The sequence below is a fragment of the Ammospiza caudacuta genome, chromosome 3 (genome assembly GCF_027887145.1).
Source record: "Ammospiza caudacuta isolate bAmmCau1 chromosome 3, bAmmCau1.pri, whole genome shotgun sequence".
NCBI classification, from domain to species: Eukaryota; Metazoa; Chordata; class Aves; order Passeriformes; family Passerellidae; genus Ammospiza; species Ammospiza caudacuta.
The window spans coordinates 105,781,019-105,806,457 of NC_080595.1; positions in this window are offsets into that span (position 1 = coordinate 105,781,019).

A 25,439-nucleotide genomic window follows, 5' to 3' on the forward strand; every position below is an offset into this window, starting at 1 on the left:
ATCCATTTTAAATTCCCTGTCTTCCTGATAACTGTAAATGAAGATAAAGATGACTTATTATATGTACTGCTTTGTTAAAACAGTCATCGATGTATTCACTGTTACACCAAAACATTCCCTATACACCGAGAGTGTCTATTAGTGTTGGGGGTGTTGTTTTGTGCTTCTCACACATTAAATCTTTGTGAAATTGATGAAGAATTTGAAATCTTTTTTAGTGAATTTGATTATTCCATTTTCTCTGTTTATTTGTAGTGTTTTCTAATACTTCATTGTATTCTGTAGGATTCACATCCTGTATTGCATCTCGTCCAGCTGTGTTAGATCTTCTGCAAAGAAAAACAGAAAAGAGATATAATACAACTGAACAAAAATACTCAGGCTAAATGGACTACAATCCTTAGATTTGGTAACAAAACCTCTGGGAAAGAAGAAGAAAAAAGGTGGGTAAAAAAGGAATTGGGAATTTCATTCAATTCAATGTGAAACTATTCAGGTACCACCAAAATAAATGGTTAATGGGGAAAAAACAATGTAATCCAAGATTGTCTCTTTATTCTGTTTTTTTTCTCCTCTAGGCCAGATTCTTTTATTTTTACTTGTAGTTAGAATGATTTTCTTGATGTTACCAAGCTACCCTGTGCTGGTACTAACTTCGTGCTAGCTGAGCTTCTCTATGCTGAATTGCAAAGCTCTAACCAGAGTTTGGAAAAATACTTAAATAATTTCCTCCTCCTTAAAATTGACTAACTCTATCTTCACCAAAACTTGGTCTGAAATTGTGGCACAAGAAATATGGGATTAAAGGGCTACACAAGCGTATGTGAGGAAATGAGCATAATTTGAAAGTTATTACAAAGTTGTGTTTTCACTGATTTTCTTCTTGCAGGATTTATTCATTCTTTCTTTCTGACTTTGTGCAGGCCTGAAGTGAAATTTCAATAGTTTCAAAAAGCTGTTGAAGGTTAGTCTCAGACATCATTTCTGTAAATCAGGTCGAGTCTTGTTTCAGTCCACAGAAAAGTGATCCTTAAGACTGGCTTTGAAAAAAAAAGAAAACAATCCTTGAACTCTGTTTTACAGTAGCAAAAGAAGAAATTAGTTTTAAATAATAAAAGAAGTTATTCTAAACCCTGAGTTTTTGGCCTAATCTAAGTAATCCCTGAGCTGTTTTTATCCATGCACAAGATTTTCTATTAAATACATAATACATTTTTTTGTGCAATTTTTGTCAATTTTTTGTATACTTTTTATTATAAAATTCAGTGTCTTTGTCACACTTCACTTGTAAGTTGTATAATATATCGTTATATCAGACTATGCATTTAGTTTTACAGATGTAATGGCACCTACATTCCAAATCTTGACCAGAGATGGATTTTTCATACACTGTCAATTTCAGATAATCTGGTGGATTTAAAAGTCAGAGTAACTCTATTATAGTAAAGAAGACAATATATTAAATAAATATTATTGGTTCATAAAGAAATTGTAGAGAATAGGGACTGGCTTTTTTGAAAAGCCTGCTCATATAAAAAGTTCTTTTTCTAGTTAAAATGCCAGTTTCATTTTGGATTTTTAAAAACTATTTTAGTTAACTCTAATCAAAAATAGTGCCGTTAAGCTTCACACTTTAAAGTCTGTACTTATATCAGAATGGTAATAAAAATTCACTGTCAAATTTTCTTTTGGGAGATTTAAAGTTGTACTGTGCTAAATAGATACATAGATCATGTTTTCCAAATCCATGAATTTTCAATACACTTTGAGAAACAGTACAGAAATAGAGGTAGGATGGGGTATCGTCTTGCCATTTAATGGAAATGAAATACATTCTATAGAACAGCACAAATTAAATTCACATTAAACATACAGTGAACAAAAAAAGCTTTTGCCTTTCCTGAGGAACAAGAGGAGAGTTGTAGATGGTCCAAAAGCATGCTGCATTTGGGTCCTGTGAGACTGCTTCCCCTGATAAACCTGAATTTGGAAACTGAGCAACAAGAGCCTTTGGAGAGCATACTGTCTCTTTGTTGATCATTCTTCAGAGTCTTTTAGTATATCACATTGTGCTGCAGACCTTCCCCTGGGAAGCTCGAGCAGGACAAGCCAGTGCCATCATCCTGTGATAGCATCTGGAGATATTCTGAAAGGAGATAATTTGCCTTTCTCCCCTATGAATTAAAAGAGTGTCTTTGTGTTTGGAGGCAACAACGAGTATCTGCACATCTAAGCTCCTTGTTGACTTCAATTCTTTGTAAGATTTAAAGCTTCAATTTTTCCTAGGATGTTTGTCATACTAAAAATTGTGCACAGAAGAGCCTGACCATAAGGGCAGCTAATTTGTATTTTAGTTAATTAGTTGTAAGTGACAGATAAACTCTAGCAATATGCACCAGTGAGGTTAGTATCTTCCTGTTCTTATTCAGCACAAGTGACATCTGATCGCTTCCATCTGTGACGGTCCTGGATTCTTCTTTCAGCCCAGCTGAGGTGGAAAATCAGACCCAGTAGATTTCCTGTTTCTATATATTACCTCCTCTTACAGTCAGTCTCAATCTCTCAATTTCCTTCTGTGAAAGAGCATGAAAGCATCTCTTCTCTCAATCCTCCTTCTGTGTTAGGAGGTAGGAGGGGAAAGGATAAAAGAACAGATGCAATAACCCTTATTTAGTTCTGAAAGAGAAACTACAGATTGCAATGGCAGGAGTTCCAGTGCTTTCACCTCTAGATCCAGGAAGTGTAGTGATGTGGATCATCACTACTGACAGGAAGGCTGCCAAAGTGTATGGGAGAAGGTGTTCCTTGAAGTAGAATAATTTAAGAATTGCATCTCTCAGGAGTACAACCCTCTGCAGATTTCCCTCTTTGTCATCTTTCACGTATTCTCATACTCTTGTTGAGTTCCCATGCAGATGTACTGCCACTTCTGCTTTGGTCTGTGGATTTACCACTCCCCAAAACTGAGCTTTCATTATCCACTGCAAGTAAACCAGATTTCTGGCAAGTAATACACATACTAATTTGTTGAAGCTTGTTTTGTCCTTAGATACTTGATGCTTGCCAGATACATTTAATCACAAGACCTTGCATATTTTATCCCCTTTAAATATGAAAGTGCACATGGTAGTGTGTTTAATGGGTAAGTAATGCTTTATTCAGAATGCATTTCCTTTTGGCTTGAATTTGCCAACTGTAATTTCAGGATGTGATTTCTTTAGTATTTACTGTAGTGTGACGAAGGTTAATAGAAGTACCTAACAAACCATCTTTCTACAGCCAATTCTGGTTTGTGTAAAATAATCATCTTCTCATACAAATGCAGGCATGATGCAAATCCCCTATGAAATTAAGCTACATGGCTGTATAAGGAAGAAAAGAGGCTTTGCTGTAGTGGACCCTAAAGGGCAGGCTAACCCCTGCCTGGTTCAGTAAATATGACAAATATAAATCACAGTATTGCAATATTGCCTCTGGTCCCCTTGCTTCCTTCATGCAACCAGATTAGCTATCTCTATACCCATGAAAACGTGCACCACAAATGGATAATCTCACCCCCTACACCACTGAACAGTTTATTTTTCTTTTAATTAAAATAATTTCACATGCATGTGCCAAGCAAACTCTTGGTTGTTTCCCATCTAAGGCCTCGGTTCAGATAATGTTTTCCTGATGTAAGTGGTTCCATTGATCTAGATGAGAGCTAGGTGATACTCCAGCTGAATGAGAGTGACACTCTTAACACTAAGTATCTTTTATGCTGTTTCAGGTGAAAAGCACTTATTTTCAAGAAATACTTTATTTGTCCTTTTGCACATGTTTTTTCTTGAGAAGGTTATTGAGCTGTAGTGATAAAAAGAGCTAAATGGTGCAGTGGGGTGTGGTTTCTTGCACATCAATTTTTTGTTTGCTCCTTCTTTCTCATGAATAATACGGCAGCTGTCTACAGTAATTCATCTGTCATTGTGTTGTCCAGTTGTTTAGAGTTAGGGTTTCTAATCCAATGCCTAACCTTTCTTAATTCTGGCTACCCTGAATAATCTTTCACATAGTTGTGTACAATTTATCTGATAGGTAACAAATATATTTCTACTCATAGTACATATCTTTGAGCATCCTATAATTTCCTTGGGTTTATGATTAAATTAACCATTTATTTTCTAATACACTTTGTTTTCTATCTCAAAGCTAGACTGAGACAGATGTCTGCCTTGCACTCTAATTATTTTGGTCTTAACAGTCTTCTTTGGGTGGACTAAAAAGACTGTCTGGTACTAATTTATTTGAAACTTTGTTTTTTCCCTTCTAATAGTACAATTCAAAACATTAATGTATCATCTGTGATACGTGAATTGACAGCATCTTCTGTTGTGATACATGAATTAACATGTTCTATTTCCTTAAACTTCTAAAGTATTTTCTTTATTACATTTTACACCTTAATCTTATACATTTTCAAATATAACCAAATATACAAATAATGTTACGGGAATGGAAATTAATAAATAAATCTGGCCTATTGAACCTTAAAACTAAAGAATTCAGATTTATGCTCTCTGTGAGGTGGTATGATTTGTATTTCTTTCACTTGTTTCATTTGTACACTACCAGAAAAAGTTCTATACCTGCTGTATTACTGCAGTAAGCCCCACAGTAAGAAATCCACCTACCTAAGTGAATTTCCAGTGTTAAAAAAAAAAACAAAAAAAAAACAAAACAAAAAAAAAAAAAAAAAGTAGTCTACCAGACCCAGGGCATCTACCAAGGATATTTTAGAAGAAAAAGATCTACTCTTCTGTTCCCTTCTTCATTGTTAACATATATCTTTCTAATCATCCCATATGGGTAGTGGGAGTTTGTTTTTCCCCCAAATGGTCACAGGCTTGTCAATGAATGTTGCTACACAACAAGCAAACAAACAAACAAACAAACAGAAATACCAAAACAAAACCACCCAAAACTTTGCCATTGTGTGCTTCTTAAAATTTACTATCAAAGGACATGGCAGGCTGAAAGAGAATTAAGTCACCTTCTCATTTGGTGAGCTGGAAACGCCCTCATTGTATTCTGAAATGCTGGGAGGTCCTGTAAGATTATGGCACACTTTGAAAGCTGGCACTGCAGGACCGGTGCCAGCCTTTGCTGTCAGGAGCCCTGCCCCAATCCACTCTTCCTTCCCCCAGCCTGGCCTTAGCTTTGCCCCTGTGATTTGCAAGTCAGTGCTCGGAGGGTTTTCTCCTGGCATGCCTATGCAAAGGCTTTCCTCTCTCGGAGAGAAACAGGGAGGCTTTACTGGTATTCCTGCCTCTTTGTCCTGCCATGTAATGTGCCTTGCAGATAGCCAGCTGTAGTATAATTAAGCTAGATTTTAGGTGCTTAATCAGGCTCAGCAAAATACCCTGGTTTGTCACATTCCTTCCTGCTGAAATCAGAACATAGCTTTAAGTCTGCACTGCCTCTACTGTACCTGTTAGTAACTGCTGGCAGCTGGCAAGAGCTTCATCTGAATTTGGATTCACTAGGAGGTTATTTAAGATACTTTTCTTTCAAAACAAGTACTGTACCGTATCTGTTCATACTGAGACTTTTCAGTACATTTATTTGTCAAATATGCATATGTATGTGTCTACATACATAATTTCCTCATAAATTCAGTAGTCTTAGATAAATGGAATGTAGAGATAATACAGCTTCATGCACAAAACCCTGTTTACAGAGGGCCAGTCTCTTATCTCCTGTGAATTGACATAATTGCAACAATATTATGCTAGTTGGGGCTTTTTGGCAAGAATTCATGACAGTTACATAATTCATTACAGCCTATTCTAACCTACTGAAATCTATGCATATTTTTAGGCGTAGCTTGTACATTCTCGCTGATTTCTGCTCTGAATTCCCTATTGATGTGCCCTGAGGTTCCCCCTGGGTATGCTTCTGTCACTGTGTCACTTTGAGAGTCACTGTTGCAATTCTTCCACCTGTACAATCCTCATAGAAGTCAGAGCAGTGTTTAGATGCACATAAGTAATAGGGCTGGACACTGGTCAAAGCACAGTAGGTCCTGAGCTCTCTTAACAGTCCTTCACACACTCTTGCAATTACCAAGGGCTGTGAGCCTGAGCCTTACCTGATGTGAACCCCTGGAGTTGGTGTTTTTCTGCACCTGCTAAGATATCAAACTTATGATGAGTTAGGCCACTTAAAGCTTTCAAAATTTGTTTATCTGGATATTAAAGAAAAAATCAAGTATCTGGATAATATTAGTTTTTTAAGGGAACAAAAATTCTTCATTCTTTTTTGAGAATGGAGAGCTCTTTACCTCTTGCCCCATTAGCTTTACACCTGACTTTCTAGGGGGCTGGGAGTTGTTCCTGAGGAAGTTTGACTTACAGTTGAGACAGTAACCTACAGTCAGGTAGGAGATGTTTGAACTGCCTTCTTCTGCACATCCTCACTGAGCTATGCCTGTCCTGGGAAGCATCCTGTCTCTCCTGAGGGCACAGATCTACATGAATGCTCTCTCACTGTTTTGGTTCTGTTTCAAGACTGTGCTGGAGGAACAAGAGGAGTGAGGGAAGATGAGTGTACAGCCTGCCTCCTCCTCTGCCCTGCTGAACCAGGGAGAGGGGCAGCTCGGGGAAGCAGAGTAGCTTCCAGGAGTAAAGACACGAAAAGGGGAGGCTGCTGTGCTGTGCTGTGCTGTGCTGTGCTGTGCTGTGCTGTGCTGTGCAGGGTTATCACTGTGGGTACTGTCAGAGTCACTTTACAGTTTTTTTGCTCTTTGGTGCAATTACTGATGATGCCATCGGGTATGCTGTATTATCTATACCTTAATTTTTTTCTCACCTTCAGTTTTGCTGTTCATAGGGAATTACACAATTCTCAGAAAGTTGTAGCTTTGATTTCAAATGGTGTCTGTCTGTATCCAAATGGTGCAAAGCCAGAAGAGCTGACAAGGAGGCTAAAATAATAAGATTGTTTTAAAACTACATTTGCTTATGTTTTTTGCTGCTACATCTGCCTAGCATGCAGATATGTGTGATAACCCCACTTTGCTGACAGTTAGGTCACATTAATCAGGCTGCTTCAATAACTGCTTCTTTTCACCTGCAGCTGCATATTGTTGTCCAAAGGAATTCCACATACTTCTGACCAGTGAGGAGACAGCTTTCCTTGGCTACATTTTGTTTTGACATCAGTCAGTTCACATCAAAGTTACACTAACTTCAGTGACAGGTAAGATTGGTCTATAGCAGTGTGAGTGATATAAAACTCTGGAACCTGGCTTTTAATGGACATCTTAGCTCAGAAAAGCAAATCCCAGCACAGCAGAGCTCACAGAATTGCTACAAAGGAAATAAATGAATGAAAACTGCATGATTAAATGCTTTCATCTGGAAATTTTGGTGCAATATTCAGAAACTCTACAAATTCTTCTAATTCATCATACTCTTTGTTTATTACTAATAAATTATTGTGGTGATGGAAGGAATTCATTACCCTTTCTACACACTTCACTAGTTGCAGGTCATTTATTAATCTGTGTTATCTGGTAAGACTAAAACCAGCTGTAATTACATTGTTAAACATTGATTAATAAGCAGCCCACATCACTAATACAAGCAAGAAGCAAGATAAAAAATCTTTTTAAAGATTTAGAGTAAAATTTGATCATTCCTTTGGGAATAAGGAAATCTGGATCTTCATAAATATTCATTTTTGTAAAATTCCATTTGCTTTGCACAGCTGTATTTTTGAACACCTTTTGGAAACAGATTAACAAGCAAATTCAATTACACTAGAGTAAACGAACTGCATTCACAAAGTGGTATTAATGTACTAAATGAAACATTTAGAATGAAACATTTTTTTAGATAGTCTTCAGCTAACCATACTTTTTTCATTCTTAATTTAATCATATCATTAGGCATACATTTGTTTTAAATCCATTTCTGTTTCACAGATTTTAAAACAATATTGCAATTAGAAATACATCATTAAAAACACTGCAGATTCCTAAACCTTGCTTTTGTCGGTTTTCAATAAAGTCAGTTTGATTGAAGTGACACAGATGAAATTATTAGTTGTCAGAAACTTGGATTATTATTAAGGGTAAATAAGCAGAATGTCTCTGGCACTTGACAAAATTGGGGAACTGATTTTTATGATATAGCTTTATGGGGAATAAATTCGATGGAAAGAAGATGCTTTTAGAAAAGGTGTTTTAAGACTATCCTCAATTAATCATAAATGACAAATCTCATTATAGCAGCACTATTGTTAAGGGTCTGTCAGTATTTCCATTACAAACCTGTATTTCAAAGATTTATAAATGGGCTACAGAAATTAACTCTGGGATGAAATTTGCTGTTCACACTCTTCACTATTAGATTATACTTTCCTCACAAAACTTTAAGAAAATCTGTTTTACCTTTTTCAGTTGGTAGGCTTCAAAAGAAAGAGAAGTGAGAAGTTATGTTCCTTAGTTTTTTGTATGTATAATTTTTAAAAAGGACACAATTTAATTGATCAGGAGAACTGTGATTCTATGGCATAAAAGATCGAACTTGCCTTTTTCTCCTTTCTGTCCCTGAAAGGATGACCTATTTTAGTGTGAGTTCAGCTTGCAATAGGGTCTCAATAGGACTGCTGAAATTCTTTACTCAGTCTTCTAGTCCTTTTAGGTTATGTCTTTCAATTACATTACTAATCAAGGATTTGAGACCTGTTTTCCAGCTCATCCAAATGTGTGCTAATCCAAAACATGTTTGGCCACGGGGATCTTATAGGACTTTGAAGCAGAGCCTACTATTTCTGTAGAACTGATTCTCTAGGGTGCAAAAATAAATATTGCTAGAAAGTCCAACCAGTGTAAAGGTCAGTAGTGCTGCAGCTCTTCAGTATTATGACTCAGGAAGGTAGATGTCCTGTCAGGCTTTTGAAGCCTCTGACAGAGATGGGGAGAATTCCTTAAGGGCATTTTGAAGAGGACCAGAACCATGTTTTAAGATTTCTAAGTACATTCTCTGTACTCAAGGATGTTAGAGGTGATGCAGTTGTCCTTTTGTATTGTTCCATACTTGGAAGACAGGACTACCCACATACATATGCCCAGAAAGGTGATAAGTGCCCCATTCATAGAAACATTCAATTTCTTGTTGGATAAGGCTCTGAGCAACCTGGTTTAGTTACAGATGTTTCTGCTCATAGCATGGGGTTTGGCTAGATGACCTTTAAATGTCCCTTCCAACCCAAACTCTTGTACAATTGTATGATCTTGAGATGATGATAGGGACATCCTGTTTCCTGGCACCTGGCTATGGGTTTTTTTACCTACTTTGGCTAAATCTGTCTTGGTAAGCCATGTCTGTGCATGTTGTCTCACACTGGTAGCCTGGTGGAAGAGTTTCTGTACCCCACTGCTCAACTGTTTGAGCCACCAAATCAGTTGCCCAGTTCCAGGCTCCCCTTGGGGAACTTCATCTGCCCATGCCCAGGAATAATTTAGGAAAGTACTAGCTGATCTGGCCACATTCTGCTCTAACAGCACAAATAGTTGATGTTTGGCAACATTCCACACTGTTCTTTTATTTACTAGTGCAGATAGAGATTTTGAGGTTATTCAAACTGACAAGACAGCTAGAGGTTGGTTTGGACACAACTGAAATATGTAATCAAGATGAAGTTTGCCAGTTCCAAATGAGGAAATCCAGCTTGAGAGGGCCAGACCTTCAAGCTGACAAAGACTGTTTTACCTCTAGAGCTGCTAGCCTTGGATGACCAGTGTATAGATGTACACTGATACCTGCACATCGCATATCTAAAAAAATTCCTGGTTTATAAGGAGGCATAGGCTGTGTTCCTGAAGAGACACAGTATTTGGCTGGCTGTCCTGGATGTGCTCTTTAGTAAGAGAAAAATAAAATACTCTTTTATCCACTATTGCTGAAAAGTTATTTTCTTAATAGTAGCCTTGGAATAGGCACGCACTAAAGATCACAGCCTGCTACCTGGCAAATCAAGCTGCAAATGAACCTACCAATTACCACAAGTGAACCTTGCAGTGACTGAACAAGAGGCTGGCATGTGTGATCCATGTGTACAACCAGACAGCATCTCCATTAACCACGTCTCTCACTTCATCTTAGATGGCAAACTTGACTGGCTAAGGAGAGGTAGTACCCTAGAGCCAAAACTCAAGCTGAATTACCAAGACACTAGATTTGAATAAGTAGATTGAAAAAAGGGAACAAAGTTCATGGAAGGAAGATATTCAATGTACAATGGCAAGTTTTTTGATGACATAGTTATTGTGTTGAAAATAACAAACCTCTTGTTTGCGTAGAAGACAGAATTCATGAAGAACAAAATGCACGATCTCGTGTTTTACTCTATTTAGAAAACAGTATTTATGATAGTTAAAATCTAGGCTGATAGCTTGATTAATTTAGACAGCTGATGCTTAAGGTGTTGTGGAGAAAAAAATCTTTCTACTTTATTTGAGAATAAGTTACCTAATATTTCAGGTGGAAAGTAGTTATGGTGTGTCCCTTTTTACCCATTTCTTGTTTGTCTTTATACAATGTTGGCCATGCTGAGGACAGTAGAAACTTTACAAAGGATGATGTTATCTTCTAAGAATATAAAAACAAATTCTAAAAGGGGTGAAACCAAAGCAAATGGTATAAAGGGAAGTGAGTTGAGTGAACAGACAAATAAGTATATAATGAAAATTTCTTTCAAAAATATTATCTTTTCCAGGTACTTAAACAGTGGTATTTTATTTTAAAAATAAACTTACTGAATATCTCTAAAAGTTAAAATATGGTACAGGCCTCTCTGCAGTATGCAGTGAGTCTTTTCTGCATTTTACTGTGGTATAACTAGAATTAATGTGGCCAAGCAGTAAATTTTCATAGACATTCATAAATAAGTGTATGTTAACTTGTGATTGCTGATGATTTTTGAGACTGAAAGATGTTATATGTAAAAACTGTAAAGGTTATTTGTGAAGATAATTACTGTTTTAAAAAGTTCCATATCCTGCAACACATTTCTAAAAAGAGGATGAGGATTATTTTCCTTTATTCCATTATATCTGTGTCTGTTATGAACTAGAATCTCCATTGTAGAACTTAAAAAATCAGCCACTTACTGGTAATAGCCACAACTGGAACTTCATAGCATGGATGAGGATGAAGCACATCACTTCTGGCCTAAAAATTATTGATCTATCCAAACTTTAACAAAAGCAGTCAGTGATTCATTACTCAAAACATATCTAAATGTTTGCAGACTATTGTTAACTAATAGCCTAATCAACAAAAAATGAAGGGGAGTTACTGAGCAATGTTCATTCTAAGCATTGCATCTGCTTAATGACTCACATGCAAATGTTATCAAAAAGGTCCTTTAGCTCTCTCTTTCACTGCAGAGTTCATTTGAATATGCTGCATTTGAATTATTCTCTTTTGATTAGCCCAGCTTGGCTGAAGGTGTGTATTACACAGTGGTAGTGTGTGAGTGGTCAGGGCTGGCCCAGAGTGCTTGGTGTATGCAATAGGAAGTCTTTGGGGTCAGGAGCATGAGCACAAAAAAAACACTGATGGAGAAATTCCTTCTTTCTTATGGACATACAGAAGAAATTACATGACCGTGGAGACTGAGGGATTGTGTTGTCCCCAGCCTGCTTGTATGAGTCGCTGCTGGGTTTTGTTTAAATCTTTACCTGTACTATTTCTCATGCTCACAGCCTAAAACTCAAAGCCTCCATGTATGCATGTTAAAGTATTTCTTACTATGAATAGGACTGAAGTTAGGAGAAGAACTGGAATGGAAACAGCCCTGTAGGATACTTTGGGATGACTGGAAAGCTTATCAGCTTATGGGAATGTGTGGTGTCAGCTGATTTTGATGCACAGCCAGCAGGCAGTGCGTGACTTGCCACCCTTCTCCCATAGGCACACTTGTGCCTTCTGTGGGTACAGTGCTGTGCCAGGCAGGCTGAAGTTTAGTGAAGAGAGAAGCTCTGGTGTGCCTTTGAGGAAAATACAGAAGATTCTCCAGTTGTGCCTTCTCTTGCACATTTTTAACGAGCATGTTGAAATTGCCACAGCTTTTAGGTAAATTTCACCAGCCAAGTGATGCACCTGTAAATGTTATGGTATAAATTCTGCCTGTTTGGTTGTCTCACACAATCTGTTCCTTGCTACTAAAATGATAGCCTCTCCTCTGCAACAGATCATGGGACCTAAGCACAAACACGTATTTGGAATCCTATGGTGGTATATTTGTAGAGAACCTGCTAGTCTGCAGGATTTTCTGTGTCCTAAGGAACCTGACTGATATTTTTGCATAAAAGTGAAGCTGTAGATTGTGCCAAAAAATCTGTATTTTTTGCTTTCCTGTAGGAAATCCCAAAATAAAATGAAAATATTTTTCTTTTTGAAGGTTTTTGTCGTGGTGGAATTTTGTTTGCTTTCAAAGAGAAATTAGAAAAATTAAATCAGATTTTTCTTTTCAGAGAAATACCTTAAGTAAAAACTGTATATTTGCTTATTCATTAATTTTAATAAAAAGGGTTTGTTTAAAAAAAAAATCTCCCTAACCAACTGTAATTATAGTTGGAGCATTATTATGAGGAATATACTGCAAAAATCTGCTGAATACCTATAAATGTGATTTTAAAAGTGAAACAACATAGCGAAATATAAACGAAGATTTTCGATGTGACAGAAAGCACACAAAACTATGTGCACATAAATAAAAAAGAGACCATGTTCTGCTCCTTACTCCTGTTTGCATCTCCTCCCTCCTAAAGGAGGTACTGCTCCTGCAGCCAAACCAAAGTCTTGCTGCCTTGTCCCCCACCTGAGCTGGTGCTGGCCACTCCAGGCAGTTCCAGCTCTGAGCCTCTGCTTGCAATTACAAGTGGGGGTGGGATAAGCCATAGATGGTCACAGGTCCCTGTTTAGAGCCGTGCCCTGCTCCTGCTTAGTTTCTTAGTGAAAACGTAACAAAGAGAGTAATTTTCTGCAGAAATTTTGGCAGCAGTTTGGTTTACCTGCAAGACTTGATCCTCTGGGTCTACAGATCTTTTCTCATGTGGGAGAGCCTCAACACAGATGAGCAGAGCACAAGGAGAAGCTTTTGGCCTGAATTAAGAGTGGCCTGTTTTAGATGATAATTTTTAATAGAATGTGAATCACCACCATGTCATCAAGAATATAGTGGAAATGCATGAGAAAATTCTGTCAATAGAATGCTATTTCCATGGTATATCTTGTATGATTACAAATTGCATTTGCTGTAATAAATTACAAATGTAATTTATTACAAGTTAAAATCAGGACTGAGACAAGTCATTAAAAATGTATAATATACAAAATTTTGTTTCTCCTGATGAATGTGAAGTTTCTGAGCTCAACTCGCCTCATTAGTATGTGACAGTGCCAGAACATACTTTGATCCAGAAGGCTAGATATACATGCTGTATGCCATAAACACATTTTAGTTTTAATAACAATCCAAGAGGTTCAGCATATCACTTAATAAAAGATCAATGCAGTAATATGATTAACCACTCTGTGTTGCATTCTTTCCATTTGTGAGAAAAGATAGTTCAGGAGCTGCAATGCAGTGAATAGCAAAATGACTAATTGACAGACAAGATGAAGGTTTTCCTAAGGGTTTTTTTCTTCCTCCCCGCCCTCACGGCTTTCTTTGTTGTTAGAATGCTGTTAACTCTTTTGTTTAGGGCCTCTTACCTTTAAACAGGCTTGTGGAAGAGCTTTTCATATTTTTTAGCAGTAGATTTACTTGCTGAGTAAATATAGCTGATGAAAGAAAAGCTGGTGATCCATAAAAGACCAGGCTGCAGGGATCCTCATTAATCTTCCAATAGTTTTTGCTGTCATTCCTCTTTTAAGTTCCTCCTTGCCTTGTAAAGTGTTTGTGGAAAATGTAGGAGCACTTTTGCCTTCCACTAAGCAGTGATTTTCAGCCAGATCCCAACAAAAGCTCTGCCTCCCTTTCAACTAATTTTAACTTCAACTGTGTCATTGGGCAGGGTTCTCAGCTGTGAAAGGGGAAACGTTGTTTAACTGAGTTTTACAAAAGGAAGACAAAGAAAAAGCCCATTTTCTTGTTATCTGATGATGGTAATGTGACTGCATCGCTAAATGCATAAGATAAGTAGGATACAATGATAAAATAAATTGAAAAAAATATATTCAAATTTAAAGAAGAGACTGTCCTTTGGAAATCTTGACTTCTCTTGCAGAGATAATGAAGCATATGGCATGAAATTGAGAAAGTTAATATAATTAGCTGTGATGGATTATACTAAGATCTTGAGAATATTAGGATGGAGGCCTGCAGTTTAGAAGCTTTGGGATTGCTGAGCTCATAGTCTCTCAGCAGAGCTCAAAGCATGGTCTGCTTCTCCCAAGGACTGTTAAACTGACTCATATTCAGGTTACCTCTCCTGTGCTGTCCAGGGTTTTAGTGCACCCATCAGATATGATACCAGTAAGTATTTAGACTAAGGAGTCACGGTTTGGGGTGGAGGGGACCTTAAAGATCACCCAGTTACAACCCTCTTCCCAAGGACAGGGGAACCTTAATTTGGACCATTTTGCTCAAAGCACCTTCAAGCCTGGCCTGGAATGAGAACTTCCAATGATGGGGCATCCACAACTTCACTGGGAAACCTGTTCAAGTGTTTCTTCATCCTCACAGTAAAGAATTTCTTTCTTCTCTTTTTTAGATGTCTAATCTAAATCTACCCTCTTTCAGTTTAAAGCCATTCCCTCCCTGCCCCATCACTATTTAAAAGATGCTATTTAAAAAGTTCTTCTCCAGCTTGCTTGAAGGTCCCCTTTACTTACTGGAAGGCTGCTGTAAGGTCTATCTGTGTGGCATTCACATTTTCTGGAAAAATCCCTTCACCCAGGATTTTTCTCCTGAGAAGGAGAGAAACCTCAGAGAAAAAGGAAAACAAACTCTTAACTCATTTGCTTCTCCTGTGTTGTGCTCAAATGTGGATTGTGTTTGGAGATTGTTTATCCAACAGGTGATTGTTTAATTGATTTCTGCTGTGGGTTGTTTTTACTCCTTGGCCAATTGGAGCCAAGCTGTGTTGGGATTCTGGAGAGAGAGTCATGAGTTTTCATTATTATCTTTTTAGCATTCTAAGTATCCTTTCTGTATTCTTTAGTATAGTTTAGTATAGTATTCTTTAATATAATATAGTACCATAAAATAATAAATTAGTCTTCTGAGAACATGGAGTCAGATTCATCATTCCTTCCTTCATCAGGGCACGCCACAAATACAATATCTCTGAAGTCTTTTTTCCATGCTCAGTAACTCCAAACCAGCTTTTTCCCTTGGTCTTCACAGGAGAGAGAGGTGCTTTAGCCCTCTGATCATCTTTGTGGCCTTCCTCTGGACTCACCCCATCAGGTCCATGTCCTTCATGTGTTGTGGATCCCAGAGCTGGTCACAGCACTGTGGGTGGATTCTCACCAGAGCAGAGCAGAGCAGAGGGGCAGGATCCCCTCCCTCACCCTGCTGGCCACGCTGCTTTTGATGCTGCCCAGGACACATTTGGCTTTCTGGGCTGCAGAATGCAGACTGCTACGTCATGCCCATCCCCTCATCCACCAACACCCCCGGTCCTACTCAGCAGGACTGTCCTCAGAAGAAGTCCTATAGAATAATTCAAGCTCTTTCATGGACAAGAGAGAAGGGAATAAAATGGTTTAAAAGCTTCTTTGGTTCAAAAGGTAAGAAAAAATACAAACCACCAAAATTCAACTGTTTTGCATCAGACCAAGGGGAAATAATTTTTGCTCAAGGTCGGGAAGGAGAGATACAATCTTAGATAGTATCTCCACACTTTCACTAGGACAGTGCAAATACTTTGAGACAGAACCTATTCTTGGTCCTCGTTCAGCTGTACTTGGCACACTTATTTTCAGAGCTGTTTGAAAGTATTTTAGTGGATCAATTTTTCTAACAAAATGTAAAGCCTTAGGGAACTGGAAAATACTTGATCTTAGATTAGGTTTATTAAATATTTTTTGGTAAAGCAAAAAAAATTAGAAAAGAAAAAAGAGAATAAGAAATACTGTAATATTCTGGTTCAGCATCCCTGACAATCTTTTCTTTTGATGTGAGCATCACTGAGAAAATCAAGAAAGTTCCCTTACAGTAGAAGTAAGGATACTTGCTTCTGGAAATTTTACTGCTGGAGCCTTCTCTGGGATGGTGGACACCAAATTTTTTACTTATTTTCTTTTTTAATTGAACCAGAAACACAATTTTGTGAATATTGGCAGTCAATTGCTCTTTCTCCAATCTCCCACATTACAGCTTTTCTGGTTTTTGTATAGTGCTGAGATTGTCATTGGGATACAATCTAAAATTTTAGAGGCAGTTTTATCTGGCTTAGATTTATACCACTAAATGATAGTAATTTTGTTTAAACCATCTTCTAGAATCCATCTATAGTTAATGTAAGGTAAGTAAAACAGTCTCAAGACCTACCTAAGGATTAGTTTGAGCTCTGAATCTTTCCCTGCTTTTGATAAAGGGAATTAAGATTATTACCTAAAACTTTGTGTCTTTATGGAAGTGGACCAAGGTTGGTTGATATGAATCCCTGATGGGGCATCTGCTCTTCTAGAAATTCCTAGACTTACTTTCATTTTTATACTGTGACCTAGTGAATAGTTATTTATTTATAAAATTGGCAATAATTTTTAAAAATCCATAGAAAAACATAGCTCTAAATGAAGAACTTACATTGGAGAATGAACTTACAGAACTTACTAGAAAAATGAAGATGTTAAGAAGAAAAGACTACCAAATACCCTGAAGGAAATATTTATTTTTATAGAAAAAACTAAGTGTTAATTTGTGTCTGAAATTTGATTTTATTTTCATTGAATTACTTGTACAAGCTATTTATCATTATCCCCAATGCTATAAAATGAGGTTATATAATAAACATACCTAGATAATAATGTGTTCAAGAGATGCTTAATAGATGTATCTCTCTTTGGTAACATAAAATATTGGGGGGAATTTCTATTATTTGACCTCAAAGTGATCTGGATACTAAAACTTCTCCTATAGAAAAGAAGTCAGATCAGTTAGATGCAGCAAATATTTGGGATTTTACAAGCAAGCCCTCAACAGCTACAGAAATGGCTTATTCAGTGTATAGGTCAGCCTTAGACAGATGGCTAGTCCCTGAGAAAGCCTACTACAGTGAGTTACAGGACTGCCTGGGGCAAGCTCTCTTCATGGAAATGAGCTCACCTCTTCTTCCATTCCCAGATTCCTAATTTTTGGAAACACCTGTTCCTTAACCTGGGGCTTCTTAGCTCGAGAGAGTTACTTCAGCTGGTTCCTTTGTAGTCCTGGCTTTGTATGTCTACCTTTGCCTGCTGGGCAGGGATGGAGGGACCTTTCCATCAGGGAGGAAGGCATTCACTCTCTGTGGCGAGGTTTGGGGCTGTTTGTGAAGAACAAAACACACAGGCCCTGGTTGTAATTGAAACTTGTTCCCAGTGCCAGCAGGATAAAAAAGACCAGATACATTAACTGTTATTTGCAACAGCCATCAGTACAGTGGTGCAGGACCTCCATGGTAAGGCAATTATGATCGTAAGTGAAAATCTGTGCCTCAAAGACTTGTAATCTATAGACTAGGACCATGGAATGGCAAATAATACCCACTGGTACTCCTTAAAGGGATGGATGGGTTCAGAAAATCAGGAATGTTAGCATAATCCAGTCACTAGTGAGCAGGTAATGTTTAAAAAAGACCTAAAACCATCTTGATTCACATTTTAGGAATCATCAGCTCAATAAGGCCTTTTTATCTTCTGGCTCTCTGAGGCAGAAAATAACACAAAACAAAACCAAAACATTCATATAATGAAAAGTAACCCAACCCCACACAAAACAAAAGAATATAATTGCCTTTTTTCACTGCTTGGTTCCAAGGTATAACGAAAAAGACCTACAGGAAATTCAGGTTGAGTGCTTTGTTCTGTGAACAAGACCAGTCCACTCTAGAGGAAGCTACCTGTGAGCTGGTGGACATGAGGCACCTGGCATGACTTGGCTTGCAGGTCACCAGTTGCTCTCTGAGGTATCTTCAGCAAGTTGGCTGTAGCCTCATTCTCTCAGGGTGCAGAACACAGCGCTACCTCTGCTGGTGAATGTTGAGATAATCAGTGTGCTAAGTCTTATTTTCCTGTTTTAAAAATACACAAGTGAAAATAAAAATGAAAGGGTGAAAGCTGGGTGGAATAGATCCTCTAGAGGTTTTCAGGAGAACCAGCCAGTTCTAATACCACAGTTTCTGTTCTGTGTTCTCAGTACATGCTCTGGGATGTGTGACTGATCTGACCAGGTCCATCTCCTTCGCTGCTCTTGCTGAGGCTAGGCTGAAACATCTGGGCAGTTCTGCTTTTGCTGCCATTCTCATTGCTCTCAGGATTGACAAACAGAAAGGAAGAGAGCAAGAAAAGGAGTGACAACAACAAGAATCTGAGGAAAACACAGAAATGTGCTGAAGGAATGAAAGAGGATAAAGATCTCTTTTTCTGTGTTTGTAAGTCTGTGAGCTAATGATCAGGTATCCTTTGTGGGTACATCCTGCTGATCATGAGTGCTTAATGGAAGTGTTTTGATGACAGTTGTGATAACAATTACATAAACAGTAACAGCGCCTTTTCGGGTTTTTTTTTCCTTTTTTTCTCAGATTCACTACTGAGGCCATTTGAGAGGAAAAGATCTTCTTTTAAAGCTTTGAGAAGTAGGGCTACAGATGGAATATAATATCCAAGACTTTTTCATTCAAAATCTAGCTCCTTTTCTGTAATATTGATTTTGGTGCTTTTTTTTTTTTCAGTCTACCCCAGTCTTCACATAGGTGTTGAGCTTTATTAAGATTTTTGTCATGTGAATGAGGTTTTTTTTTCCCATTTTCATACCGCTTTCTTTAAACAGTGGGTGTATTGTTTTATGAATTTTTGACTACTTTGAACAACTGAATTCAGCATTAGGCAAAATTTTCAAGGCCAGAGATTTACTATAGGAAAATAAGGAAACAATAAGGCACACTGGTCAGCCTTGCAGGCAGGTGGCTCAGCACTCGCAGCCAGACAGTTGGGAAGTATTTTGAAGGCATCCAGAAAAAGATTGAAAGTAAGACAATGAGTTAGGATTGCAAATGTTTACAAGGATACCTTTCCAAATGTGAGTTAAAAAAAATAAAGAAAACCACAAAGAGAAAAAGAACATAAGGGCTTGACATAAAAATTAAAGAACTGCATTTAAGAGAATGAAATTGGCTAAGATAAGCCATGAAAGGCTCTTCCTTGAATGTGAAAGCAAGAGTCAGGATTCAGTGCAAGAAAGAGGGAAAGAAAATTCAGGAGAAGAGAGAGAGGGATGGATTGAATTGGTCAAAGTGCCAAATGATAAAAAAGATCTTTACAGAACCATTTTGAATGTATTGAAAGAGAAAAATTAACTGTCTCAGGTCCTGTGAGAGGGATGCAATGCTAACTGAAATGACCAATGACAGGAACCAGCTGAAACAGACAGAAAGGATAGAAAAGGTTTCAACCAAGAGATATTTCACAATATTTAGACACATTCTGGAAATAAAGATCTAGGGAAAAGTCTAAAAAGACTTAAAACTATTAATCTTCATTAACCATTAAGCAAGTCTAAATGACTGTTTAGCTTTAATTGTTCATACTGATTTCTGTGATGGCTAGGTGATAGATGTGATTGACAGATAGGTCTTTGCTTTTTTCAGCAAAAAGGAAAAAAATGGAGAAAGTCTTGAGAAAAAGCTTCTATTTTAGCTGCATGGAATCTGAGCCAACAACTAGATATATTCAGGAATGTATGAGAGATGAAACAGTATTTTGATTTGTACAGGAGAAAACAGATTTGGACAAAGTAGAAGTATGATTAGTCATACCCGAGGAAGAATAAAATCAGTTTGCATCTGAAGATAAAATTACCTGTAGAGAAAGAAAAAGAAGACAGTAATCTAGAACACAGTTTGTGGTTCCACCACTCTGAGGTTTCTCTTTTGATGAATGCCCTGAAAGGTCAGATGTTAGAAGCAAGAGATGATCCAGGAAAGTATCACAGAAACTAACTGAGACAAGAGGTAAGGAGAGGTCAGTAATATCAAACACAGCTGATAGATGAAGATGAAATAGTGTCTGGCAAAAAAGAGTAATTAGAAACTGCATTAAGAGTAGTTTCATTGTACATACGAAGATATGTTAGAAAATAGCTCAGGTTAGAGAAAAAAATAAGGAAGATTTTATAAACAATGATCAATTAGCTCTAAAGTAGAAAGATGTGAGGTTTTTTTTCAGTGGCAAGGTTAATGTTTGTGACATTGGGAGGAAAAGAACAGGCATTGAGAGCTTGTGGATAATAGAAAGAAATAAAAATGAACAATAGATTTATGGGATTAGAGGATACCTAAGATTCAAAAGGAGAAAGAAGAAAAGGGTTTCTTCTGAGACAGGATAGTAGAATGAAAGGTAGGGTAGAAAATCATGTTTATTATCAAATGATATTTTGTATGAATATTGGTTCAATATTTTCTTCAAACTCGTATTATCTTAATACTCTAGTGGATTGTAACAATTTTCTTGTATGGTGCCATGAATTATTCTTGAGAAATTCTGCAAAAGTTAAAAAGCCTAAACAAACCAGGTTTTACTTCCCACTCATTATATATAACACATAACAATGTATTTCTTAAGAAAAAGATCTATTAATAGCGAAGGGCTTAGACATTTCTCAGTATGCTATGATGGCCCCGAAAATGTAGTGACACAGAAGTAGTTAAAAATATTAGAGTGCACAACATTTCTTAAAATCATCTCTTTAATTTTCAACCATGACTTCACCAAGTTTAAATTTACATAACAGAAAACAGTCAGGCAATGGTTCAAGGGATTTTTACCAACCAGGCATTCCCCATGACAAGCAATCTGCACATCTTTGTTTCTGGGCTGCATTCTCAATCACTTTTGGAGTGAGGAAAGTAAGGCAAAGTGCTCCTCAGGACTGGGAATGGATCCTACCTCACCATCTGTTACTAATTTTGGAGCTGAAGACCCCATGCATTCTTAAATCACTGAGTTTAAAAAGTTGAGTATAACTGGTGTTAACCCTCTACACTTAGAAATGTTGATGTTGATGCCTAGATTTGGGGCAGAATGTCACTGATGACTAGATTCCTAACCATATATACCACTTGACCTGGATTTCTTTGGGGCAGAAGATTATATATTTTGAAAAAGAATTGTTTTACACTGTGGTGACTGAGTACTGACATGGTCTTGAATAGTAATATATTGTAATCAGTCTCTGCTGTAATACCATGAAGCAGCTAAGCACTGAATCACCAGTTAAGGGTATGCTCTCAGCTGTGCCTGATATATGGTGCTATCTGATCTGTGTCCTCACGATATGATGGCTTTAAAAGGCCATCCATTGCTTTACAAAGGTCAGCTTTTTTGGCCCAGCACTACTCTCTTCATCTTTTTGTAAGCAGCTCAACAGGACTGCTGAGACAACAGAGACAAAAGAGTAGGAGATGACAATTTCAATTTCATTTGGTGCAGAGTTCCATAGTATGGCAATAGTACAGAGCATTGCTGTACTAAGTCCTTCATTCTCAAGTTCTCTAACTTAGTAAAAATGGAGGTATGCTTTTGGTCTGAGTAATTTGTAGGTTTACCTTCCTTTTCTGCAGGATTTCCCAGGAGAAATACATCCACAAAACACTGGGCTTGCTGCACCTGAGCTGTACAGATGGTCTGCATGTGCACATAAAATCAGATGGATTGACCTGGCCATATGTAGCCTACATGTCTCTGCTGCTCCTCCAACTGAGCTGCCAGGCATCTGGAATTCTCAAAAGAAAAAAAAAAAAAAATCTCCAAAATACTCAAATTCCACCTGGACACCATTTCTGGGAGGAAAAAGAGGACATATCAGGAAAAACCTGGACATATGGCAGCCCTAGTACAATCAGAATTGTTAACTAAGAAAGCAGTCAAATAAAATAAATTGTGTATTCTGTATTCTCTGCCTTGTGCTGAAAATGTTGCACACCCGTCAATGTGATTTTAGGGTGATTCTTTATTTTTTATCTCTTTTATCGTGGAAAATAGGAGAAAAAAGGGCACAGATCTTCTACAGTGCATTGGGTTTGCAGTCTTATTCAATGTCTATATTTTCTGTAGCATGTGGTTATACTTTTCCTGTTCTTCCCAAGGGTCACTATCACATGTAGTATGAATGTGTATCCACAATAATTCAAAATACCTACAGGAGATCTGTAGCTCCTACTGCAGTCACAAAGCAAGCTCATTGGACACTTTTTCAACATCTTTATGTGTGTAAAACACAGTCACTACTTTTGTTACTTTGCAGCATTAAGGCAATGACTGCTTTAAACATGGAAACACTGTGTTGTAGCAATAGTACAGATTGCATATTATGAACATGCAGCACTCAGTGCAAAGCAAATACCCCAATGGAAAGTAACTACTGAGGGTGTGCAATAGTTGCTTTTAAACTACAACATATTGCCCAATTTAAATTACTTTAACTGATTATTCTACATTCCAGGCTAAATTGCCTGCAAAATTTCATTATAAAAATCACAGCTGTTTCCTTGTGCATGTGTGCATGGGATTTTGTTCGTTTGGTTGGGTTTATTCATTTGAGAAAAGAGAAATATGTGTCTGAAACAAATCTTTTTTTCTGTGTTCAGGGCAACATTTATTATAAATGTTTAACACATTTATAATAGAATCAGTTTAAGCCTATTAGGCCTTAGTGCCCAAGCTTCCAACCACACCATCTCTGTGTATGGGTACTCACCAACATGTTGCTAAGGAGGATGCACCAGTGCATCAATGCCTAAAGACACATATGGCTTCAAAGCATATTGACTTAATCTGGGCATAATTTATATTAAAAAATGGACAATGCCTATCCTTATTTGCATACAAAAAGCCACAGACATCTTCAGATACGAATCAGAAAATCCACTTGGCATCAGTGGAAGTACATGATCTAAAACTAGCATATGGTCAACAGTTTGTGGAAAACAAGTGTTCTGGTTTCACACCTTTCTTAAAAGACACACACGTAAAGCTTGTGTGTTGCACTTTCACTGAGTGCAAAATGGAATATATATCATCAAATAATTTTTTATATTCTTTATTTTGGTCTATATCTCTATTCAGAAAGATTAAGTTGTGTTTTAACTGAGCATTTAGCAAGACTAATAAGTAATGTTTTGCATAGAATAAACCACTGATAAAGAGCTAAATTTACCAGATGAAAATATGACTGATGTCTTAAAAGCCTACCTCTGTCACCTGTATAAACAAGAGTAAAAGCTGCTGCCTTACAAGAGTACCATGAACTACAATAGTAACAGTAGTGATTGTGGTATGTGAGCAAGATAAGACTGGGAGTCGTGCCTTATATAGTAATTACAGCCAATCAATTAATCACTGACTTCTGTGCCATCTCTCCAACTGCAGGCAGTGTCAGCTCTCTCCATAAAAGGCTGAGAGTATTCACACTGTAACTACAACCACGACTCTCACCCACTGACTGGAGGGGGTTTGCTGGTAGACACTATTTAGTGACTTTTCAAAAACACCTGCGTGACTCAGAAGTTTGCAAGTGGCTTAGACACTTAGGAAAGTCAATAGAAATTATGCACCTCAGGGCCAGATTTTTAAAGGCTACTATCTTCCATTGATTACAGGAATTAGGAACCTAAATACCTTTACAAATCTGGCACAAGAGGCTAAATCACATTTGAAAGTCAATAGGAATTAGACTTCTAAGTGCCTAAATCAAATGAAAAAAAGACGTGTTTTAGGAGTGAGACTCTTTATAATTGTATTCCCGCTAGTGTAACTGCAAATTATGGGTTCAATTATTCCACTTAGGCACAGCTCAGAGGAAGAAAGTGGTATGAAGTTGCAATACCCCAGAGGAAAGCAACCATTCCTAAACTCTTTCAGGAGATGCAGAATACTGCTTCATGAATTTTAGGCTTTGTGAGAGAAAGAAATCATGGTTTTAGTTTAGGCAGTTTTCCTTAAACAATCAAGATAAGGACTAATGATATTACAGGTCTTTATTTCTATTTATAACATGTTGTAATTTAAAAAAATTATATTGTTTGTTGTTTCCTACAGTTCTGAAAACTGATATGATACTTAACAAAAATAAAAAGAGCTTACAGTATAGGGACCAAATTATGTCATTATTTGAATGCTCACGTGTGTGCTCCAGTGATGTAAATCAGTAGGATTAAGAAGTAAAATTTTACTTAAGTACTCATTGTGAACAAACGTAGCAAAATATTTCCGTGAGTAAATACAGGCAAATAATATATAAAACAAGAGAACAGAGAAGTGAACCAAAGAAAGGGAAATAGCAATAAGAAGGTAAAAATATATTTTCTAATGCCTTAAAAGACAAATAACTGTATAATGGTGACACAGAATTATTTTGTTTATAATTTTATCATAATTGCATAGGAGAGATAACCTACCAATAGGGCAGCTATTATTTGCAAAGGTCATCTCTCTTCACATTAATCAAGGAGTTAACATTGATTGAGATGATTCAAGAAAATCCTAGAATGAGAAGGGGGTATTGTTCAGAGAAAGGAAGAAAATAAACAGGAAATATCATGTATTGAAAAAATTGATAATGAGGCTCCAAAATGAAAACTACAAAAATTTTTAACATTATCTCATTTGGGATAAAAAAGGTACCATTTATGCTATCAGTGTCAGATGCAATAATGTAAATATTTTTGAATTCTTCATTTGGAAGACTAACAATGGGAATTGAAGATGACATATAAAGAAAATTGCATAAAGGAGGACTATAAAATCACAAACCATATAGCAAAAGCAAAATAGGAACTGTTATACACTAAGTCTCACCATACACAAGTTAGGAGCAACACAATGAAATTAACAATTAGCAAGTATAAAGCAAAGTAAATGAAGATAAACTGTTTTTCACACAAAATATTTTTACATTCCATTAATTTTGATACATGCAGTTGCAGAGCTGAAGTATAAGGTTGATCAAAAAGAAGAAGAGGACAACGGGTAATTTTAATGCTGTTAGCACAGTGGTTAAGTATGAAAATTTCTAACTTCAGTGACCTCTAGAATCTGGGTTACAGGTAAAGGAGGAATCCTATTAATACTTATATTATTCTTATATTACTTATAATTATTCTTCCCTTAACATGTATTAGCTTCTGGTGCTCCTCTTCTTTTTTTTTCTTGTGAACAAATTCATGCCTTGCTAAAATGTCTTTC